Here is a 20,208-nt window from a genome sequence, read left to right on the forward strand (position 1 = left end):
CACACTCCACACCACACACTCACTCACACACACCACACACTCCACACACACACACACTACAACCCACACACTCACACACTCCACACCACCCACTACGCACCACACACTCACGCGCGCGTGCCCACTTGTGATATTTGGTATCAGCTGTTGGGAAATATTTTGCGGGTAATGGCCGACCCTGCACGCGCGCCACCACTTGCATGAAGTGCGAGGCAAATGAGGCAGACGAATTTTTTGATAGCTTTATTTGACCAAGTAAGGCCCCACTGAGCTATGTAGATCACAAATAACAGTCAAATTAAGTGGCTTATCGTCGTGTGGAAATGCATAGCGGCCAAAGACTCTAAAAAGCCACGTTGATTCTAAACGTGGAGGGGTGGGGGAAAAACCGGAGTACCCGCAGAAAAATCAACGCGACCACGGGGAAGAGAGACACGCAAACTCCGAAATATACAGCAGCAGGCATCGTCAGTGTTGGGATCGAACCCACAACCTCCTGTATACCAGGCGAGGGAGTTAACATTTTGATCCCGTGGCGCCCTCTGAGGGTATTGCCAAGCCAAGTCACACCGCGGTGATAGCAGCAACGTAGCCGGAGTGACTTGTGTAATTAATTGATTTGCCAAACAGGAGTGAATATATTCTTAGGTTTTTTCGGTAAAGTCACGTAGGTAAAACATTAAAATTAATAAAAGTAAAAAAAAATAAAAAATAAAAATCACGACGTCTCGGAGGCAACACAAGCTTCCGTCTTCAGGTGGAACCGTCACAGCCACGACAGCTGTATCAAGTAAATGAGAGATTGCAGGAGCTACCACTCCGTTTATATAATGGTTGGAGAGGGGGGAAGGGCCAAGTACAGCACACTTTTTATTCATATGGTAAGGTGAGGCTTAAGAGGGTGAGCCTTTGTTATGGTTTGTGACAACTAAACATGGTGGCTGTGACGGTTCCACCTGAAGACGGAAGCTTGTGTTGCCTCCGAAACGTCGTGATTTTTATTTTATTTTACTTTTATTAATTTTAATGTTTTTACCTACGTGACTTTACCGAAAAAACCTAAGAATATGAATCATTGCAGTCACGAAAGCTTCAAATCTAGGAGTGAATATATTTGCAAATAAATGCCCGCTTTCTCCTGCCTAATGGGAGGAAACATGCAATTGACAATGCTTGAACAATTTAAGCTGTAACTTGTGTTAATGGTGTAATAATAGTACGCGACATACGATGGGTATTTATTTCAATAAAATACTGCGAACGTATTCATCACACACCAGCAATTGTATAGGGTATCCGTCAAGGTATCATCCATCATTAAATCATTATAATTAGTAGTTTGAGCTCGGTCGATAAAATGACACACACGCACACACTTGGTCATGGAAATGTAATCGTATGCGTTTCATCTTCTTGGTTCTTTCGGTAAAGTCACGTAGAAGGAAAATAATAAAATAATAAAAATAAAACATAATAAAATAATTCTCACGACGTTTCGGCCACAACGCAAGCAGCCTTCTCGACAGACCTGCTCTCCGCCTGAAGACGGCTGCTTGCGTTGTGGCTGAAACGTCGTGAGAACAATTTTATTATGTTTTATTTTTATTATTTTATTATTTTCCTTCTACGTGACTTTACTGAAAGAACCTAGAAGATGAATCCCTGCAGTCACGAAAGCTTTAAATCGTATGCGTGTCATCATCTCAAACCCTTACGTGTACACTCTGGCATTATATGTGCACAATGCCGTGTATGGACACACTCCGGTGCATTCTCTAGTTGCTGAGAAATTAGCCTGCAGCTTAGAATACGTGGGCTGCAAACTGCGAGTGCGGTTTAAAAAAAAATCATTTCTAAACACAATCATTTTGTTATCGCTGCGTGGGCAGCGGAGGAGTTTGTTATTTTTTTGTTATTTTCTTTGAACCTATTTACGTGACTTTACCGAAAGATCCAAAGAATATGAGTTACCCAATATTACAATGCGGTGATCAAAGCAGGGGGTGGAGCGGTGGTGCAACGGTTAGCGCACTCGGTCGATTTTCAGCCACGGCTGATGTGAGTGGCGATTTGTTATCTGAACCAGTCAGCCCTGGGTCTCCCCTCCCCTTACACGCCTTTTGGCGTCCTCTGGTCTAGCACCGTTTGAGACGAGGCTCTAAAGAAAGCTGTCTCTGGTGTGGACAAATCAGTTTCAAAGACAACGCATATTTTATCAGAGCATGTTTTTTTTGTTTGCATTCTGACCGCGAGTATTGTGGTTAATGCCGACATGATTCCTTGCCAAAGGTTTCAGTTTGGTGCATTAACATCTTAACACAGCTGTTTTGTTGCCAGAAAAAAATGGGAAAACGTATTCTCATAAGTGAAGATGCTTCGCTCCGGCGATGTGACGGCGCTGCATTCCAGGATTGTCACACAGGTGGAAATTCAAAAGGGGAGTGGTGGTGGTGGTGGGGGGCAACGACGCCGCTTTTAATGAGACGCAGAGCACAGGTGCTGGCACGGTTCTTAATGCGGGTTGTGCCAGTGGAATAAACGCGGCCCGTGCCGACTGCCGCGAGTCACTTAGCGGGGGGGAGTCACACGCGGGGAGATGCCGCAGCTGCGCGCTTGCCAAATCCACCAAGCGTTCGGTAACGGGGACCCTCCCCCCCCGCCCCCACCGCACCTCGCACCCCCGATTAATTTCATGAATCACCTGCTTCCCACTGGCTCGTGGCCGTTGTAGTTGATGGGGGAGTCCTCGGGGGCAACGGTGGCTGAGCGAGCATCGTGAACGACGCGAGGAACGTCATCGCACGCGGGCGCAGCGCTGCCGATTAGAAGTCGTTAGGGCTACGAACAGATTCATACATTAGTCGTCGTCTGTTTGCCGACTATCTCTGCCTCGTCGTGATTTTCCCACTGGGGGGTGGGGGGGGGATTTCCTCCTGCATTCTCCGAGCACATTGTCCCGGAAACCACCACGAGGAAGCAAGTTACCTTGGGTATCCGTTTCCATGCGGTGTTCACAATTGCCGGTAATTTAAACATTCCAGTCTTAATTAGCCCCTGACACCAGCTAATAACGGCCCTCCCTCGGGTAAGATTCCACCCATTGTGATCTTCCACGACAGTGGAGAGAGACAAGGATCGCTGCTTCGTCTTCATCGCCACCGAGCCAGCTCCACTGAGCTCATCCGGTCGTCCACCTCCCAAAGCTGTTGAACGATCCTCCTGATCACCCCACGCCGGTTTGGCTGAAAACCCCCAAATCAATCGGCAGGCTTCCCCACGTGACGTATGTATGTTGAACTTCTACAGCACCGTAGGCGGCCAATCGGAGGTGGCGGGGGACGGACAACAAATTAAACACAACGAAAGCACTTGTAGAGGAATGAGTTTATAATCAACATTTTTGGGTTTAGATCGCGTTATTTATAAATGTGTCGTAACCCTCCACCACCCGACGCGGCCAATCAGCAAAAAAGTGTCACGTTGACAAAAGACAAATAGTTCACTGCTTTAACCCACCGGTGTGTTGAAGCGTGAAACCACAACATTTACAATTTTTTTAGTACGACGTTTCGGTGGTAATTGCATCCAGCATCATCGGGCAATTCGCCAGAATGGTGAGGCTCTGCTCTGTCTCCCGTTCTTATATAGAGCAGATGCAGGGTGACGTCATCATTAACTCATCAACTCAATATTATTCATAATTCTGATTATGAATAATATTTGTCGCGAAAGCCTACGTGTTAAACTGAGGAATGAGTTTGCCAATCTCGACGATGATTTAACAGGAGGTTCCTACCAGGAACATCTTAAAGTGACTATGTGACTATGTGCAAACAGAAAATCTAGGATATAAAACAGCAAGGCGTCGGCGATTTGTCACTGAGCACGCGGATGAATGTGAAGCTTTATTTGGCGTCGAGTTTGGAGAGGCAGCACCTTCGGCGCCCTCTCATCACTGGGTCCACCTACGCTGGAAGACGACGCTTCAAACCTATGTACGCTACCTTTTGGTTCTCAAAATGACGAGCAATCGTATTTGGTGCTATCAATACTTGTATCGATGACGATGATCATGATGACGACATCGTGTTTCAATTATTAATGGTACGAGCTGTTCTCCTGTAACGCTGCGTGTTTTCATAACGTGAATTGGATATAACGCGTTGAATGTATTAGGGAATACTTTATATATATAACGCGGATGGAAATTGGATATAACGCGATTGAATGAACGGAACTTACGTTGCGTGAGTAGGAATAAAAGCGATTGTAGCGGGCTGCCTCGGCTTAGAATCACACAAAGGCATCGGGATGCTGCTGGATGCTTCCAGATGCTACCCACGCATGCCTCGGCCTTTGTTCAGCCTGCGTAAGCATCTCACGTGTTATCGCGGACTGTGCTTTACCCCTATATTATATCTTATTATAACGCGATTTTGCCCACAATGCGGTGTTTTTCAGGAGCACAACGACCGCGTTATAGGAGAACGGGCTGTAGTCTGAGAATGATTATTTAGAGACATATTGCAATGCATAGATGTATCAACGAGTGTCTCTCGCGAGCAATCTCAACCAACCAAAGACTATTGAGTGATTTTTGCCCACTTTTGAGGTCCGGCATCACGCTCACAAAAAAGCAAAATTTTCATTTTTTAAAAGGGGGAATTTTAGTTCAGATTGTTGGTGTATTATTCAACGTTTTGTTATTCTCTTGGCTGTCGAACGATAGGCAACCAACTGTCACACCTGTCAACCCCTTATCATTGCCGACCTTATTACAGACCAATTCAGACCATATTGGTCACCCCGTAACCCTTATACATCTCATCCTACAAAGTCCCATCACAAGGGAGAAACACAAACAAATAGACAAAGAAAACATGTTTTGCCCATATTGAAACGGCTATAATCCGTGTGAACCTGAAAACGCAATTTCCCTGTACAAGACTACTGCTAAACCGTACGGGTCGGCAGCTATGAACTCTAAGTAAATCAACATCGTAGCGTGGTGACTCACTTGTTGCGAATGTTAGAACATCTGCTATGGTGGTTGTAAAATCTCGCGATGCCTGCCAACATGGCGATGAGACGGTCAAGACACTGGAGATGTTGTCGTCTCGACGGTAATTACAAAATCAGCGGCCATAATGGCGTTTTTTTATTTTTTGACTTAAAACTTTCGTGACTGCAGGAATTCATATTCCTGCTTCTTTCGGTAAAGTCGCGTAGATAGAAAATAAAAAATAAATAAAAATTTAAGTAAAAAAGAAAAGAAAAAAGAAAGAAAAAAACCACGGTGTTGCGATCGAAACGTCGTGGTTTTTTGCCTTTTATTTTGTATTTTATTTACATTTTCTATCTAAATGACTTTACCGAAAGAACCAAGAATATTTTTTCAATTTGTTCCTTTCCCCGGATGCGCGAAGGCAACCGTTGCAATAAAACGTTTGAAAATTTCAGAAACAAAAACAACAACAACACTCCCGTTAAACAAACAAACAAACAAACAAAAAACCTGCCACACATTGTAGCCATCATTCAGGGTAGGATAAAAAATCTCACACTTTGTTTCTTCTGAGCGACAAATATTTTGACATTTCTAGGTTAACAATCGACTCCTCCTGGCTTGCCCATTGCCAATATCCTTCCATCCGTCAGCAACAACAACAAAAAAACCTCCCACGATACACAACACCGTTGTCTTGTGTATTCTTCTGAAGCCCACTCACTTGCTCGCTACACGGGACTCAAGGTGTCGACTCATCGCCCTGCCATGACGTATTCACCTCCATGAGCCACGAGGCCTTGGAAATCGAACCCAGAATTTCATAGCGGTTGCCCAAGTAGCGTGACTCATCCGTGGAGCTCTGCACGCTACGTGCGCGCAGTGTTTCGAGCTCTCCGCTTTGACCCTTTCAAGATATGTGGGTCCCTTAACCGTGCCCGCAGGGATATTTCTTGTGAATTTTGTTTAACATTTTTTTTTACCTGAAAGGTGACAATTTTAATTAAGGGGGGGGGGGGGAGGGTGGATTTAGGTGTCACATTCTGAAATGCATCCTCGATGACACCGGACGTCATTGATATTTATGAGCTGCAAGTTATTATTGCAGCCGCTGATTGAAACGTGTTTCTACATTATTTGGTTCTTTTCGGTTAAGTCACGTCTAAAAATAAAATAATAAATTAAAATAACATATTACGACGTTTCGATTGCAACACAAGCAATCATCACTCTCTGTGTGCCGTTGTGATGTCTGTCTGCTTGTATGTCTGTCTATAGTTTTCTACTTAGATTTTTTGTTGCTATTTCTTTTATACCTGATGATGATTGCTTGTGTTGCAATCGAAACGTCGTAATATGTTATTTTAATTTATTATTTTATTTTTAGACGTGACTTAACCCAAAAGAACCAAATAATAATTCCTGCAGTCACGAAAGCTCCTAAATTAAGATTGTGTTTCTACATATATCTATATTTTTTTTCCACGGTGGTCAATTCTGAATTTGTTTTACGGAGGATGTTGCATTCATCACTTCGGGGGCTGCTTCCCCAGCAGCGCCGCGTCTGTGGCAATCATTTGTAAACACGGCGGATTTGTCCTGCGGTGTTTTTCAGTTGTCGCCGCCACCACCACCACCACCACCACCCATCTGTCGTCGTTTATGCTCTATGACATCACTTGTGCTCAAATAGAAGAAGAATGAAAACACGACCTACTGCGTTCTCATTATTTTTTTTTAAATGTGCTGCAATGGCGTCAGATTCACAATGACGCTTCGTTACGCAAGGAACGAGCTGCTGGCGATGTCTTCCCGAGTTGCTCGCCTCGCAACGTTTCACTTTGCGAGTTAAAATGTTGGTCGGGAGGTTTGACTCAGCCTCACCATCCGTCCAGTGTGGATAGAGTTAACATCAGCCCCGGTGGGACGTGAAAAACAGTGGTCACCTTGCCATGGAGGCACTGACCTTTCTTCCCATGCGCACGTGGAAACTTCACCACTGTCCCAGTCCTACTAATTGAGATGAAAACCCCCATGGTTGGCCACCCTTCACTCTATTGCATCCATAAACCCACTCCTCGCATCCTATCCTGCACCCTCACGGAATCAACATCGCGAGAAATTCCCAAGTGCGCGACATTTCCAGGCTGAACGGCGCTCGCTCGCTCGCTCGTCCACAAATTCTGAAGCAGCCAAAACTCCAAAGGGGCTTGCAAATGGCTCCCATTTTGAGCTTAAATGCCCCCATCCAGAAGACGACTTGAGGCTGTACAGTCGAGAGGGCGGCGTTAACGCAAAACCCGCCCGGCTCTTCTCTGACCTCTGCCGTACGGAATGTCACCACCCCGCCCCCCCAAACGCTCGTGAGGTCCTCAAGCATTGTCTAAGCATTCGAGAAACCCCTTCTCACAATCGAAAGACTCGGGCCCACATCATTGTTGCTGCTGCTCTCGTTAAATGAAACACGTGACCATCCTATGGAAATACTGGCCACCCCACCATGAGACTGCAGAATGTCCATCACTGACTCAGAGCCACCAATGCAGAGGTGGTTACCACCACCGCAAGGCTCATTTGAGCAGAAAGACGCTTGGCTCTACGTTTTGGACAAAACGACTCGTGTGTGTGTGTGTGTGTGCGCGCGTGCAATATTTGTGCGCGAGACGGGCAGCAGTGCTAGCAGCACGCGATTACTCTGTCCACTGAGCTCGTTTGTATGGAGTGGGAGGCTTTTATTCTCACGGCCGCCTTGTGGTTTATTTTTGTGGAATTGCTGGAGCGTGATCGCTGTGAAGGGGACGTTAAAGATCCTGCGACAACATTCATTTGTCGAGGAAATTATGTGCGGTGGTTGCGGCGTTATTCAAATGTCACAATTGAACATTTCCTCGAGAGATAAAATTGAACAACCCTTTCACGATCATGACACAATGCTGCTTGACATCTGTGACGACTGAACATTTATGGAAAAACTAACTTCATAGCTCGTCGGATTCCTCCAGTCTAAATAAAGATTCTGATTCTTATTTGGATTTTATAGGGCATCCGAATGCGGATGCGTCTCCACTACAAATGCCCACAGATCCTGTATCTTAGTGGATCCCCACCTGGTTAATTGAGGGCCACAAGTGATGATGTTTGTCCTTTGAATTCACTTGAAGCTATATTGTGTGATAAGAGCATCGTATTTTAATGCAATATCTGTAAAGCACGTGGCACACTGGGGTGTGCAATGCTTGTGTGAAAGTCTTCACTGGAATGGGTTACATCACCAGCCGCAGTTATAGATATAAAAACTTATTCAAACATCTACTTACTGTAGATGTGTTCAATTGCCAACCGTTATCTCAAAATCATTATGCTAATGTATGTAAATAAATAATTAACCTCAACTTCCCGAGGGCTCAATCTAAATTCATGTCGTTTGTAAAAGGAGACGTCAAATAGTGTTGGAAAAAAATGGAAAGTAAGAAAGACCCACACGAACGTCTACTACAATTGTTGGTGTTTAACCCTGGGGGCAATGCAACGAGGCCTGTGCGTGTTCTATCGAAGTACACAGAGACGGAATGTCTAATTATCCTGATGTTTGGTTGATTAAACAAAACAAAATTGGTTTTCGTTCTTATTTTTTTTTTTAAATGCCCCTTTTTTTCCCACGTAAAATAACACAACACGTGTGTCCTCCGTGCTTTTCCAAACAACCGTTTCGACTCTATTATCAGGCCTGACACCCACTTTACGGTAAACATCGCTGTTACCGTGTCCGTTACCGCATGAGCCGTGGGGTATAATTTTCTTTCCTACACCTCCGAGCTGTTGTATGGCCTTGCGTATGCATGCGTCCTGCCACTTATGACCATCTGCGTGCTTCGAGGCAGCATTTTTGCAAATGGTCTAGCAAACAAAAAAAAACCCATAATGATCATGATGACAGAATTTAAACGAACGCGAACGCTGGCAATGGACGAGGTCATTATTTGAGAGTCGCGAAAGCTGCACGCGTGCAAATGATTGCATCGTAAAAGGTTTTATCTGCAGTAGCCAACGGATGGTCTTGTTGGATAAACTCTGCAGGTCCGTGTCTGTGAACGCACGGGAGGGAGAGCTGCACTGCCTATTACAACAAACGACGCGGCCCCAAGAGGAAGAAAACAACCCAAATTGGCGACGTTTCAGGCAATAGTCCCTCCCGAACGGCACACAAAATGGGGAAAGGCCTCTGCCCAAAACGTCGCCTATTTACGTCTCTATTTTGTTTTTCCTTTTGGTGGCAGCGTTAATTGACGAATGAGTCATTTATTATTTGTCCTTGGGCACCCGCTGTCCGCACAGGATCACCAAATAATATTTGACCACGTACCACTCCGAGGGGGTTTATTTGACGTTGAGAACTTGTTGAGACGAAACGTATTTTATTTTTCGATTTAAAGCTTTCGTGACTGCAGGGATTCATCTTCTTGGTTCTTTCGGTAAAGTCACGTAGAAGGGAAATAATAAAATAATAATAAAACATAATAAAATAAAATTCTCACGCCGTTTCGGCCACAACACAAGCAGCCGTCCTCAGGTGACGAACAGGTCTGTCGGACGCTGTCTTTCCGACAGCCCTGTTCTTCACCTGAGGACGGCTGCTTGCGTTGTGGCCGAAACGTCGTGAGAATTTGATTTTATTACGTTTTATTTTTATTATTTTATTATTTCCCTTCTACGTGACTTTACCGAAAGAACCAAGAAGATGTATTTTATTTTATGATTATTTATGAATTTTTATTTGTTAAACCAGGGAACCCTGGTTAAGCAGGCGGCGACTGTAATTTGCGTTGTTCTTATTTAGCGGCCATCTTCCTCCAGTGTGTGGGAGGCGAGCGCGTTGCTTTGGTGATGTCTGGCGCACATTTCTGGGCGGCTCCAAAGCAAATGTCTGAAAATCCGCCTTGGTGAAAGCTGCGGCTCGGTCGAGGTGCAAATCATCTCGACTGCTCTCACCTGTTGGGCCTCGACGTTGCGCGTGATGCCCACGATGCTGCTGCTGCCGCTGCTGCCCAACGTGATGAAGATTCTCATCGTCACGACGCTATCCGAAAAAAATCCTAATTTTTATTTAACATCGCCGTTATCGCTTCGTGACGGTGGAATTTGTGAACGATAGTCGTCATGACTCGGCCGAGTTTTCGGGATATATGTGTGTCCGGCAGAAATCCTACACTGCGGGTGTTTGGATAGTCTTTTCTGTAAGACGTGCACGTGGTTAGAGAGCTCCCGTGTAAAGAGGATATGACGAGACGGTCCACACATATGTGTTCACGGACTCGCGCTTTGCACTGCCACCTTGCGGTTTGAGACTTTGAACAAATCTGCACAACTCACCAACCTTTGCCTAATAATGACGATAATGATGATGACATTTGTAACGCGCCCAAATTTGCGGGCGGAACGGCCGCAACTCGGGAGGCGCGAAGCCAAGCTCAGAGTCACTCGAAAGTCAGGTCGTAGAGGTGGGTTTTAAGCGTTTCTTGAACGAGACGATGGAGGCGATGCTGCGAATGTGGAGAGGGGGCGGCGTTCCAGACTGTGTGGGGGGGGGGGGGGGGCAGCCACCGAGAAGTGGCGCGTAGCCGTGACCGTCCTGGGTCTTGGTGTCGAGAGGAGGTCGTGAGTCGCACTGCGAAGGCACCTCCTGCACAACCACGCCCGGCTAATGTTGCTGGAAAATAGATAACGCGGACAATTTATTCTTCATTTACCTGTCATATCCACGTGAAATGTCAAGGTTTGTTGTACACAACCCATTGACTGAATGGCCTTCTGGGAGCACATGCATTCAGCATCAATACAAACATACCCTAGACCGGTTGACGTAAAGTGTCTCATCAACAGAGTCGGGATTGCATTTCTCTCCAACATACAGGTGGACTGAAGTAGTTTATACGTTTCTTCACGTGTGTTCACGTGACAACTTGAAACATGTTACGTGTCGGGCAGAGAAGGGCGTGCGACACAGATTTTACTCGCGCGAGATCTGACACAAAAATCAATTATGCATCATAACATTGGTCGCGATAGCCAACGAGTCAAAACATTTCGGACCAACTCTTTTTGGACCACACAGCGGCTTGCTCTGGCCAAAGATATCGCGGCATCTTTAATGTCCACCGCGAAGCAGACGGCACGTGTTTTACGCTTGATGCACCCGCAACAACAACGGGATGGCAGCCGCTGTATTCCAACCTTGAATCTCTGCGAAACAAGCAAACCACGAGGACATCCTCAGTCCCATCGCTTTGTTGTTCCGTGCGCTGAGCACATCCATTCTCTCTCTATCTCTCTCGAGATAGAGAGAGAGAGAGCTTCCAGAACACATTTTCACTGCCACGTTTTATTGCGTTCCTCCTCCATAGCGTCCTTTATAGGCGATCGCTCCTTGGAAACTCGTTGCTTTATTATGCCAATGTGCGCACGTGTATACGCGTGCGCGCGCGCGCGTGTGTGTGTACTGTACGTGGTGTGTATTTAAACATCGTTCGTTCGTTTCTCGATCCGCTTGTCCCGGTGAGGGTCGCGGCAGCAGCAGCGTGTTGAGTCGGGCGGTCCAGACCTCCCTTTCATTGTGCACTTGAATAGATTGGTGCTCACACACAACCATACTTTGTGTGTCGACAGTCATTGAATGGGCGACAGGTCTTTATTCTGGTAAGAGATACAGGCGCAGCCCTGCAAAAGCTTGCTCATGCCACGCCTGGCAATAGGGCCGCTTATGGAGGGAGCTCTGGCGAGTTCCATCTCGCCCCCTACTATAGGCGATGTTGGGCTTCTCTTCCGCGCCGATTCACGCGTCTTAGATGAGGTGAGAGTAGGCACAATTGTCCCCACAACACGTGACCTGCCGATCGGCTGAACGTGGCGAACTCATTTATACCACTCCGTGGACAGAGGCGGCGGGAGAGGAGGAGGGGGGGGGAGAGAACTTAAAAACTTGTACCATTGTATCAACTGCCGCGCCTGGGAAACGAACGCAAGCGAGGCTTCTGGATTGCAAGTCAAGTGTGCTAACCGTTAGATACATTGCAGCACCACTAATTCTTGTATAGGTCAATAACAATTAGAAAACAGTAAGTAATACTGTTGTGTCGTTTATTATAATCCAGGAAAATCTCTTTGAGTCTCAAGCCACGCCCTTGCCCCCCAGTTGCCAGAACATCGCTCCCTGCACGGAAGGTCCCTTTAACTTTGCTGTCCAGATATGGAACTGCCTCCCTGAACACATTGTCGGCGATATCACTGATTCTGAGTCTTCACGCCTTCAAATGCCGAGCACTACATTGAGGTCTCCTAAGTTCACCCCACGCTTTGTAGAGATTAAGTCTTATGAGCTGCAGTGAACAAATGATTCATGCCGATTGATATGGCTATTGTTTACAAATGCACCCGCTACAAAAAGAGGTTGTCAGCTGAGCCATTTTACAATTGTAACGTTTGTTTTTTGACGCGGGAGTCCCGACACACACTAAAAAAAACCCCTACTTATATCAAGGATGTAATTCTCAAAGGCCCACGCAGAGATGGGTTCATGAACCCACTGGATGTATCATCATCTCCTGGCCACTTCATAACCCAGTGGATTCTTGAAGTTTCACGAATCTCTCCATGATCCAGCCACCTCTGCCACTTAAAGGCATACGTTTACAGTTGTGTGCTACCGCACTAAGTAGGAGATCTGTATAAATCTAGCTCTGCACCGCTGCAACACCGCGCCGTAAAACGTTGAAATGTAGTCCTGGCGCGGCATTGGCTCGCGGCTGAATCGCCGAGTGGCACTCTCAGATGCACGCAGGCGCGTCGCCGCATTTCAGGTGAGCCTCAGCGGAGGCTGCGTTTTGCTCGATGAAGTGGCGGGTGAGAACCGCGCAGTCTGTTGATGCTAAAAAAATATATTTGGTGGTGATGCTGCTGCTGCATTGGCAGTGGTGCACGAGCAAACAAACCTCTAAACCAGTAGCTCTTCACCATTACTGCAGCCTTGCACCCCCTTTGAATCTCAATCGCTAATTTTTTAATAATGTGAAGGAATACGGAGGTTTGATGAAAAAAGTATTTGTGCTTAAGTGCCCGTGCTTAATTTGTGTTTCGCTGATTTACCTTCTAAAACAAAATCTGACCACGTCTCGCATCCCCAGAAAGGGCATCTCGCACCCCAGGTTAAGAAAGACTGCTTTAAACATTCGTCAAGAGCACTGCGGCCTTAAAAAGTAAAGCATATCTAATAGGCGACGCTTTGGGCAATGGTCCTTGTTCACGGCTAATATATAACACATGCGTCAAGAAGGAGGGTGATTGCCTAAAACATAATCTATTATAATTTTCCTTTTGAAAACCACCGTGTAATTTACGAAAGTGTGAGGGTGTATTTGTTTGTGAGTGCACAAAACCTTTTAGCATCGTGAACAGCCGCTCGTTCAAGCCAGTTGATCATTTCGTATAATTGAGCTTTTAAAAGTCTACGTGTTTTTCTAGGAAAGTAGACCCTGGGTTAGCGGGGGTTTGTCTCCACAATGCCTGTAGCTTTAAAATTACACAATGCAATAGGACATTTCAGCACCACGGACAGCAGCTCGTTCAGCCAGGTGATCGTTTGGTACAATTGCGCAGTTAAAAGTCTATATGTTTTTTGTAGCAAAGGAGAGCTTGGGTTAGTGGGGGTTTGTCTCCACAATGCCTGTAACTTTAAAATTAGACAATGCAGTAGGGCATTTCAGCTCCACGGACAGCAGCTCGCTCAGCCAGGTGATCGTTTAGTACAATTGCGCAGTTAAAAGTCTATGTTTTTTTGTAGCAAAGGAGAGCTTGGGTTAGTGGGGGGTTGTCTCCACAATGCCTGTAGCTTTAAAATTAGACAATGCAGTAGGACATTTCAGTACCTTGGACAGCGGCTCGTTCTGGCAGGTGATCATTTGGTACAATTTCGCGGTTAAAAGTCGATGTGTTTTTTTTTGTAGCAAAGGAGACCTTGGGTTAGTGGGGGGTTGTCTCCGCAATGACTGTAGCTTTGCAATTACACAATGCAGTAGGGCATTTCAGCATCATGGACAGCGGCTCGTTCAGCCAGGTGATCATTTGGTACAATTTCGCAGTTAAAGGTCGATGTGTTTTTTTTATCAAAGGAGACCCTGGGTTAGGGCGGGTTTGTCTCGCAATGACTGTAGCTTTGCAATTATAGAGTGCAGTAAGGCGTGCTAATTATTTGTTTCGGAACATTCCAGTCAAAGAAGCCTTCAGAGTTGGTCAATAACACTGCCTTAGAAAGAACCCGTTTCGGGCACTAGCACACCCAATATGTATTTTGTCTCTTTAGGCAGTGTTATTTGTGCTTACGCACCATTGCAGGTTCAACCAAACTATGTGTGTTTATTATCGATGGAACAATTGAACGATTTGTCATGATTTGACTCTCGTTTTAACTTTTCGGTGAATGGTAGCGCCTCCAGTTGCTCTAAACATCACGTGAACCTATTACATACAAGGTTTATGAATAAAACATCGGTTCTTACACGTGCAATTGGATGCATGTATCGTGAGCTTAAGATTTGATCTTAATCAACCCAATCATTGCATCGTTCCACTTCTAATAAATGATCACGTGCCCATAATGGCTTCACCCAACTGTCCCATACGACACAGCCGACAAAGCTCAACACGCGGCACGCTTGGGACAGACTTCACTTCCGATCGAGGCCAGAGGATGTCAGTGGAGCTGACCGAGGCCTCTGGCGCATTCGCCTTCTGAGAAACTCCACGATTGTGTTGATTCCTTTTCGTACGCTGAATCGGTGACTGGGCCAAGGTCTTCATTCTGACAAACACGTAAGAACCCGTGTTTGACGGGCACAGATTCAGCAGCCTGGAGCTCAAGCCCAGAATTGCAGCAGCAACCTTGTTAGTAGCCTGACGCAGGCTCGCACGCCTGAAGCGCCTGTCACCCCGAGAACTTTGTTGTCTGACGCTAAACGGAAGTGACTTGATGCTATTTGGAGAGGGGACACGTACAAAGGTTAAAGGTGCTTGTAGGACACGAAGTATGAATCACCATTACCCATTGTCCTTTAATTGAAATAAACAAACCCAGCCAGTTGTGCGCATTGGTGGACTTATAAGCATACATATATTTGCTCTGTGAAGTAAAAAATAATTACAAGTATACGTTTTTATTTTAGCAGAAAAGTTTACTTTAACAATTGGTGAAAACCCCTCCCCCCCAATAGATTTCACTTGTGTCCATTCCATCGGCACCACGTCATGAGATAGATATTCGTCATCTCACAAATGGAACGTATCAAAAAATCAGTGCAAAAATAGAATTCAGTTTGATGGGGTGCTTAATTTTTGTGCAGTCAAAGGTGGCCAAGCCAAGCCCATCACTAGGGCGCCGCAGTGGCGAGTGGCGAGGTGTTAACTACTTCGCCTGGTATACAGGAGGTCGTGCGTTCGATCCCGACCCCGATGCCTATACAGTATATATATATACGGGGTAGTATCCCTTGGAATCTCTCATTTACTTGATTACAGCAAGCGTGCTGTGACGGTTCCACCTGAATACGGAAGCTTGTGTTGCCCTCCGAAACGTCGTGATTTTTATTTTATTTTTATTTTACTTTTATTAATTTTGATTTTTTACCTACGTGACTTTACCGAAAAAACCTAAGAATAAGAATACTTGCAGTCACGAAAGCTTCAAATTTAGAATTATACAGTTGGAGTTTGCGTGTCTCTCCCTGTGGTCGCGTTGATTTTTCTCCAGGTCCTCCTGTTTTCCCCTCCACATTTAGAAACGTGCGTTTAGAGTATCCGGCTGCTATAAATTTCTACGCCATAAGCCACTTCGTTGAGCTGTCATTTGCAACCGCCAGGTCGCTTCTGAAAAATAGCTATACAGCTAAGTGGGCCTCACCTGGTAAAATTAAATTAAAGGTTAAGTAAGTCAAAAAGTTAAGTAATTCACTCTGCTTTGGAACCCAATGTAATCACCAGTGTCTGAAGCGCCCAGGTTCACACCCAGGATCACTGCAGTCCTGAATGAAGACATTCCATCCCGTAATTTTACAGTTAGATATTCATAAGCTGCGCCTATCGTATAAATCAGCGTGCAACTCAAATGCAACTTGTATTGCACTGCGGACATTTGTAGTGGATTCAATTGAGTCGCAGACGTACTCTTTGGAGGCAACACATATTAATTAACACCAACACATTAACACAAGTGGAGTTACTGCCCCTTTACCAGATAACCTATGGTGGTGGACCACCAGGCTAACTACGCTTGTTACTGGGAGTAGCTACAACGGACAGGACCCTGGCTTGGGTCCTCGTCCACGTATTGGTGACTTCTTTTCTTAGACGTAGAACATAGATCGTAGATCTTCAAATGACAACAGCAGAGCTGAACCTCGGTCCCTGTGGGGACTCGGCTTATATGCTCCCGGGTCGTGGCTGGCCCCGCCCTTGGCCACGACCACCTTCGAGAAACCTCTTGTCGTTTCTCGACCCTTCCCGTAAGATCTCACCCTGACACGTGACCACCCCCTAGCCCCCACCTGGGGCCCCCGTGTAGATCTTACTGGTCACGTGCCTTCCAGAGTCAACCAGAGTGTCATGGCCTGGGGTAACCTCATCCCTTGGCTGACACCCTCACACTCCCTCCTGTAGGGGTCAGCACTGCACGCCACGCGTGGTGCTACTGAGCGCTATCCCAGCGCTCACCTAGCCCCCTCAAGGGCTGGTACTAAACCCACCTACGGGGTGTCCGCGATGACGATACATCGCACGCCGTGCCTCGCTAGAGCCGGCATTACTCAGCGACATTCACGATGGTCGCTCCATACGTGATGTCCGCGATTTGAGCACATTGCACGCCGTGCCTCGCTAGGACCGGCACCACACGGTGACATCCGCGATGTCACGACGACACATTTAGCAGAGCCACTCGCGTGCGTCCATCCTGCACGAGCCCCTTTAGCCACCCACGTGCTTGCCAGACCTCTGCCAATTCTGATGAGTGATTCATGCTGGGGAGTGTGGAGCCCACGAGGGAGTTTGGGGGGGCTGTGTGGGCTCTGGAGGGAGGAGGCAGGGATGAGCGAGTGCTCCTATTTTGCTCTACTGCATCACGCACGTTGTCCGCCTGCTTTCGGTTCAAGCGCCTGACTGATTTTCAACAATTACCCGCAAAAAAAAAACGTTTTGGAAACGTCACCAAAAAGCAGAAGAAGAGAGAGAGAGAACCAGATGGTTCAAGGCTCCTTTATTATTTAGCTGATGGATGCACTTTACAATTTCACATCGCGAAGCGTTTTCATCATTTTGCCACCGAGTCACGAGCCCGTGGGAGCGTGCATCTGTCGCAACGGTCATTCCACTCTCCGTGCAATGAGTGTTCGTGTCGTCAACACATTTCTCGGCCGCCTCTGTGTCGCCGTGTTTATTTATTAGCATCCTGGAGCAATACCGGCGGCTGCAACTTGAACACGTTGCTCTCCGTCCGCGGTGACCGCGAGAAAAAAAAAGCGCTTGCCGCACATACTCTTAGGTTTTTCCGGTAAAGTCACGTAGGTAAAAAATAAGTAAACAATAAAATAATATAAGTAATAATAGAAATAAAATAAAAAGAAATCACGACGTTTCGGAGGCAACACAAGTCTCCGTCATCAGGTGGGACCGTCACAGCTAGATTTACTGCATCAAGTGAGGCAAAATTCCAAGGGACAAGCCCTTAAATACAAGTTAAGGGGGGAGGGGCTTATCTGAATGTGGTAGCCAGGGATTGGAGCGTGGGGGTGGTGGGCGCGGCTACAAGATAAATTGGCCAACGTTGTCAATGTGTGCTAGAGAACAATCGGTGTACCTCGACCTAAACAGGTGTTGGCTGAGTATCCAAATACAAAAAAGCAGTACTGTTCAAGGCTGGGGATGTCAACACTCGGTAAAGTAAAAAAAAGTACCTGTCAAATAAGATGGTACAAATATGTGTAGTTAAATCTTTTTTACATGGTTAATCACATCTTGCCGCACGTTTTCGCCTTCGCGCTGAAATTTGCAATGAGAAAATTCCCCCCCCCCCACTCTCACCTCTCTCACCCCTCTCACCCTTCACTTCCTCCGCCATACAAGCCGAGGACTCCCCACCCGTATGCTAAACCCCCCCCCCTCCCCCTCCATTTCCCCCTTTTAATTTCTTATACACAGGCAGCTCCCCCCTCCCCCGATGTTACACAAAACAAGAAATGCTTTAGCGACGCGATTTCTCCAAGTGAATGAGACAATAGACTCTCACCCCCACCGCCCTTCCCCGCGTTATCGGTGTCCCCTCCCCCCACCAACCTCTCATGAACCACAGAACGCTTCGGGTTCGCGGGGGGGGGGGGGCGGCGGGGGGGGGGGGGCCTGGCGGATATTCGCGTGCTGGTTTGTTGTTGTTGTTTTTGTTGTTGTTGTTGTTGTTGTTTTTGTTGTTGTTGTTGTTGTTGTTTTTGTCGCCCGATGTTCCGCAGCGGGCCCTTTGTTCTTGTACGCAGAAACGACCTACTACATTTAATTTTATTAAAATGAGAAATCGATATTTTTTTGCTTGCAGCGATTGGCAGCCATGCCGCGCGTGCAAACGCAACGGCAGTCCAAAGTCACTTCCTGCTCAAGTTGAGCAATTGATGCCACGGTTCTAACGTCCTGTTTACACAGCCCCCGAGCCGATGGTGGAAGTCTGCCGTTCCTATGGCGGGGCCGAGTGTATCCGTAGGTCAACCACTGTGGACTTGTATTGGGATTAGTTCATCAGTAGGACAACCACTGTGGAATTGTATTGAGACTATTTAGATGATTTTGCTGCTATAAATGTACAAACGATGGGCCACTTTGTTGAGCTATCATTTGTGGCCGGATCGCTTCTGTTAATACTTCAGTGGGCTTTTGCCTGTTAGGATGGGAATGGTTTCGTTTCATTTGTATGTGTGTGGGTGACTTGTTTACCTTTCTTGTATCGTGGTTTTGTTCTGTCTGTTGTGGTAACGTTCTGCACCCGTGCCCCTACTGGACATCTGTGACAAAGAGCTTTACAGCTCATCGGATTCCTCCACTATGAATACATGTTATGCTGATTCTGAATTCTCCACAAAACGGTTCTTGTTTTATCGACCCCAGAGGGATAATGGGTTCGGTCAACTCCCAGCCAGGATTTGCAACCTCTGGTTGTGAGCCGCATCCGTCCTCTGTTATACTAAACCGCCACTTGCTGGGGCCATCCGGGTTAATAAATAGATTGTTTACCTTTTTTTCTGGCAACAAAACTGAAACCTTTTTACAAGGAATCATGTTTACATTAACCACAATGCCTGCAGTCAGAATGCAAAAAAAAATGTTTCAGTTTTGTTGGCAGAAAAAAGGGTAATGAAACCTATTATTATAATTTGCTACTGGCAAAGTAGGCGTCATGATGATGATGAATACATTGAGTAAAGTACCACGTTGTCAATCGTCGACAGTGGTGGGTATCCACGTGGTCAAACCGGCTCCCACTATGGGAATTAGAAATGTCCCACCGTTGACTCAAGGATTTCGAACGGATGTGAGCGTCACCCCATTGTGATTTGTTCGTCCGCTTCATTTCAAAACACCCCCCAAAATAGGCTTTCAATTAGCCCTGGCGCATCGGCGAGTCGTACACATTCATCGCGATGACATCAAACGCACGTTAAGTGTTCGCCCAGAAAGTGGCCTGAAACGCCTGGGCAGAGTGACTCGATTCCCACAAGCAGCCCGCCTCGCCGCGCCACTTCCAGCGTCGACGAGGGCCCCGCACAGAGGCCACGTGTTTTGCTCAATGCCGGCTGCGGGTCTCGGCGTTGAGCCGGGTCACCCTCGCAACGGGCCGAGATGCCAGGGCGTCAGCGACGAGCGAGCGAGCGACAGAGAAAGACGAAGCAGACGTCACGTTCACATTCCACTCGCGTACGGACTCGACCGTGAAATCTATAAGGGCACCCCGTGGTGCCCTTATAAAACTCAACGTTCAACCTACTCACGCCGGCTTGTGCCCGCCCTCACAGTCGGGCATATTTGCGGAATACACCACGCCGCCGTTGACCCTGGCCATTGACCGAGCAACCCAACGTTCCTACCAGCTCCCTCCGCAGGAATGTGTTTCCTGACAATTTTCA

Source organism: Lampetra planeri, chromosome 37, assembly GCF_965212315.1.
Source record: "Lampetra planeri chromosome 37, kcLamPlan1.2.h2, whole genome shotgun sequence".
NCBI lineage: Eukaryota > Metazoa > Chordata > Hyperoartia > Petromyzontiformes > Petromyzontidae > Lampetra > Lampetra planeri.